The sequence below is a fragment of the Tachypleus tridentatus genome, unplaced genomic scaffold (assembly GCF_004210375.1).
Source record: "Tachypleus tridentatus isolate NWPU-2018 unplaced genomic scaffold, ASM421037v1 Hic_cluster_2, whole genome shotgun sequence".
Lineage (NCBI taxonomy): Eukaryota > Metazoa > Arthropoda > Merostomata > Xiphosura > Limulidae > Tachypleus > Tachypleus tridentatus.
The window spans coordinates 53,356,278-53,370,162 of NW_027467782.1; positions in this window are offsets into that span (position 1 = coordinate 53,356,278).

Here is a 13,885-nt window from a genome sequence, read left to right on the forward strand (position 1 = left end):
CACGTACTGTAGTACTAACAGGTCTTATTGGTAGCTCTAAACACGTACTGTAGTCCTAACAGGTCCTATTGGTAGCTCTAAACACTTACTGTAGTTCTAACAGGTCCTGTTGATAACTCTAAACACTTACTGTAGTTCTAACAAGTCCTGTTGATAACTCTAAACACTTACTGTAGTTCTAACAGGTCCTGTTGGTAGCTCTAAACACTTACTGTAGTTCTAACAGGTCCTATTGGTAGCTCTAAACACTTACTGTAGTTCTAACAGGTCCTGTTGATAACTTTAACACTTACTGTAGTTCTAACAGGTCCTGTTGATAACTCTAAACACTTACTGTAGTTCTAACAGGTCCTATTGGTAGCTCTAAACACGTACTGTAGTTCTAACAAGTCCTGTTGATAACTCTAAACACGTACTGTAGTTCTAACAGGTCCTGTTGATAACTCTAAACACGTACTGTAGTCCTAATAGGTCCTATTGGTAGCTCTAAACACGTACTGTAGTTCTAACAAGTCCTGTTGATAACTCTAAACACGTACTGTAGTTCTAACAGGTCCTTTTGATAACTCTAAACACGTACTGTAGTTCTAACAGGTCCTATTGGTAGCTCTAAACACGTACTGTAGTTCTAACAGGTCCTGTTGATAACTCTAAACACGTACTGTAGTTCTAACAGGTCCTATTGGTAGCTCTAAACACGTACTGTAGTCCTAATAGGTCCTGTTGGGAACTCTAAACACGTACTGTAGTCCTAATAGGTCCTATTGGTAGCTCTAAACACGTACTGTAGTACTAACAGGTCTTATTGGTAGCTCTAAACACGTACTGTAGTCCTAACAGGTCCTATTGGTAGCTCTAAACACTTACTGTAGTTCTAACAGGTCCTGTTGATAACTCTAAACACTTACTGTAGTTCTAACAGGTCCTGTTGATAACTCTAAACACTTACTGTAGTTCTAACAGGTCCTGTTGGTAGCTCTAAACACTTACTGTAGTTCTAACAGGTCCTATTGGTAGCTCTAAACACTTACTGTAGTTCTAACAGGTCCTGTTGATAACTTTAACACTTACTGTAGTTCTAACAGGTCCTGTTGATAACTCTAAACACTTACTGTAGTTCTAACAGGTCCTGTTGGTAGCTCTAAACACTTACTGTAGTTCTAACAGGTCCTGTTGGTAGCTCTAAACACTTACTGTAGTTCTAACAGGTCCTGTTGGTAGCTCTAAACACTTACTGTAGTTCTAACAGGTCCTATTGGTAGCTCTAAACACTTACTGTAGTTCTAACAGGTCCTGTTGATAACTCTAAACACTTACTGTAGTTCTAACAGGTCCTGTTGGTAGCTCTAAACACTTACTGTAGTTCTAACAGGTCCTGTTGGTAGCTCTAAACACTTACTGTAGTTTTAACAGGTCCTGTTGATAACTCTAAACACTTACTGTAGTTCTAACAGGTCTTGTTGGTAGCTCTAAACACTTACTGTAGTTCTAACAGGTCTTGTTGGTAGCTCTAAACACTTACTGTAGTTCTAACAGGTCCTGTTGGTAGCTCTAAACACTTACTGTAGTTCTAACAGGTCCTGTTGGTAGCTCTAAACACTTACTGTAGTTCTAACAGGTCTTGTTGGTAGCTCTAAACACTTACTGTAGTTCTAACAGGTCCTGTTGGTAGCTCTAAACACTTACTGTAGTTCTAACAGGTCCTATTGGTAGCTCTAAACACTTACTGTAGTTCTAACAGGTCCTGTTGATAACTTTAACACTTACTGTAGTTCTAACAGGTCCTGTTGGTAGCTCTAAACACTTACTGTTGTTCTAACAGGTCCTATCGGTAGCTCTAAACACTTACTGTTGTTCTAACAGGTCCTATCGGTAGCTCTAAACACTTACTGTTGTTCTAACAGGTCCTGTTGGTAGCTCTAAACAAGTACTATGATTCTAAACAAGTTCCATCTACTGAGTAATATTTAAATGCACAATGCTAAACAAGTTCCATCTTCCTGCTGTTAATCCGTCTACCAATCATTAACTCATCTACATACTATTAATCCGTCTAACAACTATTAACTAATCTACCTACTGTTTACCCGTATATCAACCATTAACTCATCTATCTACTGTTAATCCGCATAACCAGGCTACCTACTGTTACCTATTCTACTCACTGTTACCCAGAACCTAAGATAATAATGAAATACTACCGAAACAAAGATCATTTCTGGTTTCTATCGATTTTTTAAAATATAAAGTCCCTATTTCTGTCACAATAAATACTGACAGGTGAGGTTCTGGTTCTATCACAGTAAATATTAACAGGTGGTTCTATCACAGTAAATATTGACAGGTCAGATTCTGGTTCTGTCAGAGTAAATATTGACAGGTCAGATTCTGGTTCTATCACAGTAAATATTGACAGGTCAGATTCTGGTTCTAACACAGTAAATATTAACAGGTCAGATTCTGGTTCTATCACAGTACATATTGACAGGCCAGATTCTGGTTCTATCGCAGTAAATATTGACCGGTCAGATTCTGGTTCTATCATAGTAAATATTGACAGGTCAGATTCTGGTTCTGTCACAGTAAATATTGACAGGTCAGATTCTGGTTCTGTCACAGTAAATAGTAACAGGTCAGATTCTGTTTCTATCACAGTAAATATTGACAAGTCAGATTCTGGTTCTATCACAGTAAATATTGACAGGTCAGATTCTGGTTCTATCACAGTAAATATTGACAGGTCAGATTCTGGTTCTATCACAGTAAATATTAACAGGTCAGATTCTGGTTATGTTACAATAAATATTGACAGGACAGATTCTGGTTCTATCGCAGTAAATATTGACAGGCCAGATTCTGGTTCTATCACAGTAAATGTGAAATAATCCTCAAGGCTTCTGGTTACACTCTGGTTACACTGTTTTTCTTCGATATTTTTTATCCTTTTTTTTACGAAAATCTTCAACAGAAGAAACATTTTTCTTCTAAACAAGTAATTTACTAAACTTCAACATTGTTGTACTTTACTTTACTAAACTTCAACATTGTTGTACTTTACTTTACTAAACTTCAACATTGTTGTATTTTAATTTACTAAACTTCAACATTGTTGTACTTTACTTTACTAAACTTCAACATTGTTGTACTTTACTTTACCAACTTCAACATTGTTGTACTTTACTTTACTAAACTTCAACATTGTTGTACTTTACTTTACCAAACTTCAACATTGTTGTACTTTATTTTACTACACCTCAACATTGTTGTACTTTACTTTACTAAACTTCAACATTGTTGTACTTTACTTTACTAAACATCAACATTGTTGTACTTTACCAAACTTCAACATTGTTGTACTTTACTTTACTAAACTTCAACATTGTTGTACTTTACTTTACTACACCTCAACATTGTTGTACTTTACTTTACTACACCTCAACATTGTTGTACTTTACTTTACTAAACTTCAACATTGTTGTAATTTACTTTACTAAACTTCAACATTGTTGTACTTTACTTTACTAAACTTCAACATTGTTGTACTTTACTTTACCAAACTTCAACATTGTTGTACTTTACTTTACTAAACTTCAACATTGTTGTACTTTACTTTACTAAACTTCAACATTGTTGTACTTTACTTTACTAAACTTCAACATTGTTGTAATTTACTTTACCAAACTTCAACATTGTTGTACTTTACTTTACTAAACTTCAACATTGTTGTACTTTACTTTACTAAACTTCAACATTGTTGTATTTTAATTTACTAAACTTCAACATTGTTGTACTTTACTTTACCACAACATTGTTGTACTTTACTTTACCAAACTTCAACATTGTTGTACTTTACTTTACTAAACTTCAAGATTGTTGTACTTTACTTTACTAAACTTCAACATTGTTGTACTTTACTTTACTAAACTTCAACATTGTTGTACTTTACTAAACTTCAACATTGTTGTACTTTACTTTACCAAACTTCAACATTGTTGTACTTTACTTTACTAAACTTCAAGATTGTTGTACTTTACTAAACATCAACATTGTTGTACTTTACTTGACTAAACTTCAACATTGTTGTACTTTACTTTACTAAACTTCAACATTGTTGTACTTTACTTTACTAAACTTCAACATTGTTGTACTTTACTTTAATAAACTTTAACATTGTTGTACTTTAATTTACTAAACCAAAACATTGTTGTACTTTACTTTACCAAACTTCAACATTGTTGCGTGCTACTGTTCGCTACACCAAGGCTACGCTTGATGAATTTCTATGTAAATGTGAAAAAGTTTCCTCCTGGGTTTTGTCTCTGTAGGAGCGGAGCTAAACCATAATAACTGAGATCATGAAAAGAAGGATCTGGTTGTCTGTTTCTGATACAGTAAACAGCCCCCAGAGGGAGACTAGGTTTTAAAGAAACAACTGGATATGATTTTATATTTCTGATACCGTAAACAGTCCCCAGAGGGAGACTAGGTTTTAAAGAAACAACTGGATCTGATTTTCTGTTTCTGATACCGTAAACAGCCCCCAGAGGGAGACTAGGTTTTGAAGAGGCAACTGGTAGCTGAACGAACAGTTGTGTGAAATTTGTGGAGAGTCTCGGAAATCTGACGTAGAGGAAAACACCCAATGTAACATTTACTACAGAACACAGTAGATAATAGATCACATGGATTAAGGGAAACTCTTTATGTTCACCCACAGACCATGGGAAGACATAATTTTACGTTCAATAATCTACCTGTCAACACGGTTAAGCCCAACTTTATATTCAGTAGTCCACCTGCTAACACGGTTGAACCCAACTTTATATTCAGTGGTCCACCTCTTAACACGATTCAACCCAACTTTATGTTCAGTAGTCCACCTCTTAACACGGTTCAACCCAACTTTATGTTCAGTAGTCCACCTGTTAACACGGTTCAACCCAACTTTATGTCCAGTAGTCCACCTGTTAACACGGTTAAACCCAACTTTATGTTCAGTAGTCCACCTGTTATCGCGGTTAGGACTAACTGTTCATCTTTAATAGAAAGTAGCCAGTTTAAAATAACAGAAAAGGTTGAGATTAGAGATGAGTTTGAAACAGGAGACAACAGATAATAACAGTAGAAACAACAGATAATAACAGTAGAAACAACAGATAATTATTGAAGTCCGAAATACAAAAACCAGACATTAAAATATCAGGTAAAAGTTAAGTTTAAAACAGAAAACTTTAAAACTGCTTTACAAAACGATTTCTGTCAGTGTGTCTCCAATAATGACGTCAAGTAACCAAAACTAAACAAGACTTGTAGTTCCCCTTTAGTTTACTACTGAAACTCATCCATCAGACGTATTAACCACCCTGGTGTATTACGTAAAGTTATTTGTGTATTCAGTAACGCTTAAGGAATCCACTGTGCAAGAAGGTAATTCGTAGCGGTCCACTAGACTTCGTAAAGTGGTTTGAGTTTTATATTTCTTCGAATAATATTCTTATTTATTTACACGCCGCACAAAACACCAACCTCCGTCTCTAAGCACAACACTCAAACTTTCAAAACATTCTGCTCTCTTTGTTTTGTTACCAGACACGCAACTAAATAACATCTGTAATGAGACAGTTACTTGTGGTTGGACTGGCACAGATAGAATGTATTCCTGTAAACGTAAAACAAACATTGTCATCCATACTGTTACTTAATTAGACATAATTATATGGTCGTTCTGTTATAGAAAACAAACTGCAGTCTGCAGTTACAAATTCATTATTATATTATGCTTTAAAAAACATCTAACCCGGCATGATCAGGTGATTAAGGCATTCGACTCGTAACCCGAGGGTAGCGGGTTCGAATCTCTGTCACACGAAGCATGCTCGCCCTTTCAGCATTGCGGGCGTTATTATGTGACGGTCAATTCCACTATTCGTTGCTAAAAGAGTAGCCCAAGAGTTGGCGGTGTATTCAGATCTTAGTTAATGTGTTAACGTACAGTATCACATGTATTCAGATTTGAGTTAATGTGTTAACGTACAGTATCAATGTATTCAGTTCTGAGTTAATGTGTTAACGTACGGTATCACATGTATTGAGATCTGAGTTAATGTGTTATCATATCATATGTATTCAGATCTGAGTTAATGTGTTAACATATCACATGTATTCAGATCTGAGTTAATGTGTTAACATATCACATGTATTCAGATCCGGGTTAATGTGTTAACATACAGTATCAGATATTAAAGTGTTACAGTTATGAGATATGAGTTAATGTGTTAACGTACAGTATCAGATGTTAGAGTGTTACAGATATCAGATGTTAAAGTGTTACAGATATCAAATGCCAAGGTGTTACAGATATCAGATGTTAAAGTGTTACAGATATCAAATGCCAAAGTGTTACAAATATCAAATGCCAAAGTGTTACAGATATCAGATGTTAAAGTGTTACAGATATCAAATGCCAAAGTGTTACAGATATCAAATGCCAAAGTGTTACAGATATCAGATGTTAAAGTGTTACAGGTATCAAATGCCAAAGTGTTACAGATATCAGATGTTAAAGTGTTACAGATATCAGATGTTAAAGTGTTACAGATATCAGATGTTAAAGTGTTACGGCATACTTCTGATCGACAACATTCGTTATTTAAAAACAACGATTTTTACTCTAATTTTGCAGTATTTTTACTTTTATTCTAATTTCGTCATTAAGAGTTAGTTAACCTTTTGACCTTCAATGTTATATACTTAACCTTGACGTATTTTAATAAGTCAGTTATTTTATGTTCCTCTCAGTTGGCCAATATTGCTTGCAGGGAATACAAAGCAAAACAATGACTTGACATTTGACCTTAAATGTGATAAAACAATCGAGTAGTTTCCAGTTTCACATCACAATAAAAACTACGCTCTTTTACGTTTCGTTTCACCGTTTCCAAAACAACAAACACTTCAAAACGCCAACTGCTCAAGTCAGACATACGGAATGCACGAGCATGTTGTCATACATAACAACCAACGTAACTATCTGTCGTGCCAGTCCGTAAATAACATAACTCTATGTCTACTGACAGTTGGATTATTATCTCGTCTGTGATAAAACATATGTAAACATTTGACAACCAACCCGCAACACGCAAGACCTTACGTAAAAATTTTGTTTGTTTGGGAATTTCGCACAAAGCTACTCGAGGGCTATCTGTGCTAGCCGTCCCTAATTTAGCAGTGTAAGACTAGAGGGAAGGCAGCTAGTCATCACCACCCACCGCCAACTCTTGGGCTACTCTTTTACCAACGAATAATGGGATTGACCGTCACATTATACACCCCCACGGCTGGGAGGGCGAGCATGTTTAGCGCAACGCGGGCGCGAACTCGCGACCCTCGGATTACAAGTCGCACGCCTCACGCGCTAGGCCATGCCGGGCCTCTACGTAAAAATATGATTTGTAAATAACAGACGCAGGCAGATATTCGATATTTTTCGAAAGTATGTGTCGTATTTACGTTCGTTTTTGTTTCTTCGCTTTTTCGGATAAATTCAGTGTTGGGGTTTTGCTTCGTAAATTGGCCAGGTTCTTACAAGTTTCGTTAGTTAACGTGTAGAATGTAGATTATCACAATCTGTTCAATGCACGTGTGGACTGTCCCCAGATTTATATTATGATTTTCTACACGAATTTTTGTTATAAGAATATTTTGTTACTATATCTTACGTTTGTTATAAACTATTACGTTTCCACTGTACACTTCCTGTTTTACTCGAATCGTCTTCAGCAGAAAGCGAGGGTCAGAATGAATGTGCTAGAAAGTGAATCCGTAGGTCCAAGGTTCTCATTCCATAGCCGCAAAATTACTCTTAGCACTTTGAAGTCGAGGATGTATTAATAAAAGTAATGGGCAGATCGCAATTACATGGGTTATAAGATTAGAGTAGCACAATAATTGGCGGCGGGCGCTGTAGACTAGCTGCTTTATTGTAAGTTCAAAACCAGGAAGTGCTAACGTAGATCGTGTAGCTTTACACGAATTTCCAAACCAAATGAATCATGAAGAGCCATATATATTGATTTGGTTTGTTTGTTAAATGTGCAACATGTTTGTACCCTGTTTGCTAAATGTGCAACATGTTTGTACCCTGTTTGCTAAATGTGCAACATGTTTGTACCCTGTTTGTTAAATGTGCAACATGTTTGTACCCTGTTTGTTAAATGTGCAACATGTTTAATTATACGACCTTCCTTAACCATTTTTATTTCTGTTTCTTGAAGATATTACTTGTTCTGGGATAACTGTTTTTGTAGTAAATATAAGTTATGTCACATATTTTGTCTATTATTTATTTTAAAAAATTGTATTTTATTTTCTGTAGATAAAACCCGAAACCTCTTGCTACGAATGCAGTAAGTTGCGACCAGTTCTTCAACAGAAACAATATACAAAACAGTTTAAAACTGGCTATTCTTATTGGCCCCTCATACTGTCGTCACATGGTTTCAGTTTTGTTTCTTTACATGACGTTGTAAAGTACAAAGATGCAGAAATCTAAACATATTTGGTACAATATGAGACAGAGAAATCTAGATTGTTCTATATACAAACTACGAAAACTGAGGCTTTTCAGTGGCACAGCAGTATGTCTGCGGACCTGCCAGAAATTGGGTTTCGATACCCGTGGTGGGCAGAGCACAGATAGCCCATTGTACAGCTTTGTGATTAATTCCAAATAATCAATCGCTCACATCAAGACTGAGTGACGTGTGTACTTTTTGTGCAAGTTAAATTAGCTCTCAGACGAAGCCAGACAATTTAATAACTATAAGTTCACGTAATCACTGTCTTAACAGCTGAAACTAACCAGTAGATGGAGCTGCTTTCAGTCTAACATCGTATGTTTAACATTACCTACAGCACCATTTTTATAGATCGACTTAAACCACATATTTATAAGACTTAACTTGGTTTGGTTTGTTTTGAATTTCGCGCAAAGCTACTCGAGGGCTATCTTCGTTAGCCGTCCATACTTTAACAGAGTAAGACTAGAGGAAAGGCAAGCTAGTCATCACCAGCCACCGCCAACTCTTGGGTAACTCTTTTACCAACGAATAGTGGGATTGACCGTCACCGAGTGTGAGAATCTTCCCACAAAATACACCCTGGTTTGATTTGATACACAACTCCCATCTGGTAATCATTACGTTTGTAAATAAACATACAAGATGTGACAGGTTCATACATTTAGTAAGTTTAACGTTTCTCATCCAGCGACACAATGTTCAAGAACAGAGTGTAAGTTTAACTTCGTTGTGTCTCTCTTACTAAACTTGTTTTTTCAGTTACTTTTCCGAGATAAATGTTACTCTAATTTTTTATGATAAAGGTTACTTATCATGTTTAAAATAAATGCCCAGCTTTGCTTAACAGCATACCTGGAAAATGTCATAGCAGGATACCCAAGAAATGTCACAGCAACATACCTGAAGAGCGTCTTAACAGAACACCTGAGACTTTTGACGACTGGGAACGCAGTTTTTAGAAAATAAAGTTTGGATACGGTTTGAATGTAGTACGTGTTTTTCACAACTCATATTCAAGCTGTCTCCAACGTAATACCTGGGGATCTCTATACATATCTCTACAGATATGTTGTTATTGTCTTACGGACCTTTGGATTCGTTCACCATTCTTTATAAGTTGCCATAAAACAATAAAGTATCACAATAAATCTCGAAACCTTGCCATAAAGAGTTATTATAATACCGTGGTTCTAGTCACTGGTAACTGTCTAAAGATTCGCCCCTCTAGAAATAAAATAAGCTGACAAAGAGGACTGGAGAATGGTTTTATAACTTGATCTGGCGTCACTCATCTGTCAGATCAGAATGTTCCATTGAATTAGCTGTATCTTTATTGTGTTCTCGTTTTATAATTGACCACGACGCTGTTCCAAGAACTGGTCAGAACAGTTGTCCATTAGCTGTCCCCCTGGCGGAAAAATTAAGCAATTGGAAAGAATCTATTAGAATGTGCGTGTGTTTTCTCATAGCAAAGCCACATCGGGCTATCTGCTGAGCCCATCGAAGGGAATCGAACTTCTGATTTTAGCGTTGTAAATTTGTAGACTTCCGCTGTAATAGGGGGGGGGGGCGATCTGTTAGAGTAATGTGACAGTACGTTGTTGGACCAACAGTTGGACATTTTAATAAGTTTAAAACCTTATCTGTAGACGTGAATCAAAAAACACAAGAAAAACAAGAAGCATCGAAATAAAAACTTTAACAGTTACCAACCCATGCATTAATTTCTCAAAAAGATAATTTCCAAGTTTCTAATTTCTCAATTTTTGTGAGTGAAAACAAAAATGTACCTTATCTGCCAAGAGAGGGAGCCAATATCAACATATTGAAAAACACACACACTCATCTTACAAATCAAAGAAAACGTGTTTTTTAAAACACATCTTGGGTAATGAAGTCGTTAATAAACTTGAAATTAAATGTTTATATATTAAAGTAGAATTACGAAGAATTGAATCTGTACGTGAAACGTTTGTTCTTGTTTATTTTGTATAATCTGTTATAATAATATTCAGTTTTTGTCTTTGTTGAAAATGGGCGCCCGCATTACTACAAAAATATTCCTGCGCGCATACTTAACTTTAATGAATTTAAACAAAAAACTCACTGGAAATAATGAACTTTAATAGACAGTTTGTCGAAGAACATATTAAAAGTTTATAAAACTAACCTTAGCTCGTAGAATAACATCGAACCTTTATTTGATGATAATATTAAATATGGTAAAGTTTAGCTAGCCCTAACTAAAATAAAGCAGAATGCGTCCACAAGCAAGAACGTTTATTTATCTATTTATCGAATATTGGCCGTACTTGACAAATGCTTAACTAATATTTGGCCTAAGATAAGTGGACTTACAGATTTCGGTGTTTGCGATTAGAATTCTTCAGCACTATTCTATTAATCCTGTGTTTAAAGAAGTACTGTTGAAATAAAGAAGATAATTTGGCCGTAAGTGTTGCGTAGCTCTGTGATAGTAACAGGATATTAAAATAACAAACTGATATCGAATAGACAAATAATAAACTGTCGATCAATAAGCATTGTTATACTAAATTACATCGTCGGAAAGATTTGTTGGTAAAGATTGTTTTGTGATTTCTGTTCACAAACTTTGTAACTATGGAAAAATATAATTAATTTGTGTTCCATTTTTTTCGCCGCGGCAAAGCGGCTCATAAAACGTCTTTGAGTTTTTGTTTGTTTCAAGTAACACAAACGTTTAGCTCATATATCCGTTATCTCTTGACCGATTTCACATATAATTACTGTCACGGCTATTGTATTCCCTCCGGTTTTAACGTTCGAAGCTACAACTAAGAAACTAAGTTTCTTCTACAACTAAGTTTGTGTGTTTTAATCGTTTTTATAGGCTTCACTGTTAGGACTAGCAGACCTGTTACTTTCCAAACCTTCCCACTAAGGTCTGACACCTAGAACTAGCAGACCTGTTACTTTCCAAACCTTCCCACTAAGGTCTGACACCTAGGACTAGCAGACCTGTTACTTTCCAAACCTTTCCCAGTACAGTCTGACACTTAGGACTAGCAGACCTGTTACTTTCCAAACCTTCCCACTAAGGTCTGACACCTACGACTAGCAGACCTGTTACTTTCCAAACCTTCCCACTAAGGTCTGACACCTAGGACTAGCAGACCTGTTACTTTCCAAACCTTTCCCAGTACAGTCTGTCACTTAAGACTAGCAGACCTGTTACTTTCCAAACCTTCCCACTAAGGTCTGACACCTAGGACTAGCAGGCCTGTTACTTCCCAAACTTTCCCACTAAGGTCTGACACCGAGGACTAGCAGACCTGTTACTTTCCAAACCTTCCCACTAAGGTCTGACACCTAGGACTAGCAGACCTGTTACTTCCCAAACCTTCCCACTAAGGTCTGACACCTAGGACTAGCAGACCTGTTACTTTCCAAACCTTCCCACTAAAGTCTGACACCTAGGACTAGCAGACCTGTTACTTTCCAAACCTTCCCACTAAGATCTGACACCTAGGACTAGCAGACCTGTTACTTTCCAAACCTTCACACTAAGGTCTGACACCTAGGACTAGCAGACCTGTTACTTTCCGAACCTTCCCACTAAGGTCTGACACCTAGAACTAGCAGACCTGTTACTTTCCAAACCTTTCCCAGTACAGTCTGACACTTAGGACCAACAGACCTGTTACTTTCCAAACCTTCCCACTAAGGTCTGACACCTAGGACTAGCAGACCTGTTACTTTCCAAACCTTCCAACTAAGGTCTGACACCTAGGACTAGCAGACCTGTTACTTTCTACACCTTCCCACTAAGGTCTGACACCTAGGACTAGCAGACCTGTTACTTTCCAAACCTTCCCACTAAGGTCTGACACCTAGGACTAGCAGACTTGTTACTTTCCAAACCTTCCCACTAAGGTCTGACACCTAGGACTAGCATATCTGTTACTTTCCAAACCTTTCCAGTACTGTATGACAGTCAGGACTAGCATATCTGTTACTTTCCAAACTTTTCCAGTACTGTATGACAGTCAGGGCTAGCATATCTGTTACTTTCCAAACCTTTCCAGTACTGTATGACAGTCAGGACTAGCATATCTGTTACTTTCCAAACTTTTCCAGTACTGTATGACAGTCAGGGCTAGCATATCTGTTACTTTCCAAACCTTTCCAGTACTGTATGACAGTCAGGACTAGCATATCTGTTACTTTCCAAACCTTCCCACTAAGGTCTGACAGTCAGGACTAGCATATCTCTTACTTTCCAAACTTTTCCAGTACTGTATGACAGTCAGGGCTAGCATATCTGTTACTTTTCAAACCTTCCCACTAAGGTCTGACAGTCAGGACTAGCATACCTGTTACTTTCCAAACCTTCCCACTAAGGTCTGACAGTCAGGACTAGCATATCTCTTACTTTCCAAACTTTACCAGTACTGTCTGACAGTCAGGACTAGCATATCTGTTACTTTCCAAACCTTCCCACTAAGGTCTGACAGTCAGGACTAGCATATCTCTTACTTTCCAAACTTTACCAGTACTGTCTGACAGTCAGGACTAGCATATCTGTTACTTTCCAAACCTTCCCACTAAGGTCTGACAGTCAGGACTAGCATATCTCTTACTTTCCAAACTTTTCCAGTACTGTATGACAGTCAGGACTAGCATATCTGTTACTTTCCAAACCTTCCCACTAAGGTCTGACAGTCAGGACTAGCATATCTGTTACTTTCCAAACCTTCCCACTAAGGTCTGACAGTCAGGACTAGCATATCTCTTACTTTCCAAACTTTTCCAGTACTGTATGACAGTCAGGACTAGCATACCTGTTACTTTCCAAACTTTACCAGTACTGTCTGACAGTCAGGGCTAGCATATCTGTTACTTTCCAAACTTTTCCAGTACTGTATGACAGTCAGGACTAGCATATCTGTTACTTTCCAAACCTTCCCACTAAGGTCTGACAGTCAGGACTAGCATATCTCTTACTTTCCAAACTTTTCCAGTACTGTATGACAGTCAGGACTAGCATACCTGTTACTTTCCAAACCTTCCCACTAAGGTCTGACAGTCAGGACTAGCATATCTCTTACTTTCCAAACTTTTCCAGTACTGTATGACAGTCAGGACTAGCATACCTGTTACTTTCCAAACCTTCCCACTAAGGTCTGACAGTCAGGACTAGCATATCTCTTACTTTCCAAACTTTTCCAGTACTGTATGACAGTCAGGACTAGCATATCTGTTACTTTCCAAACCTTCCCACTAAGGTCTGACAGTCAGGACTAGCATATCTCTTACTTTCCAAA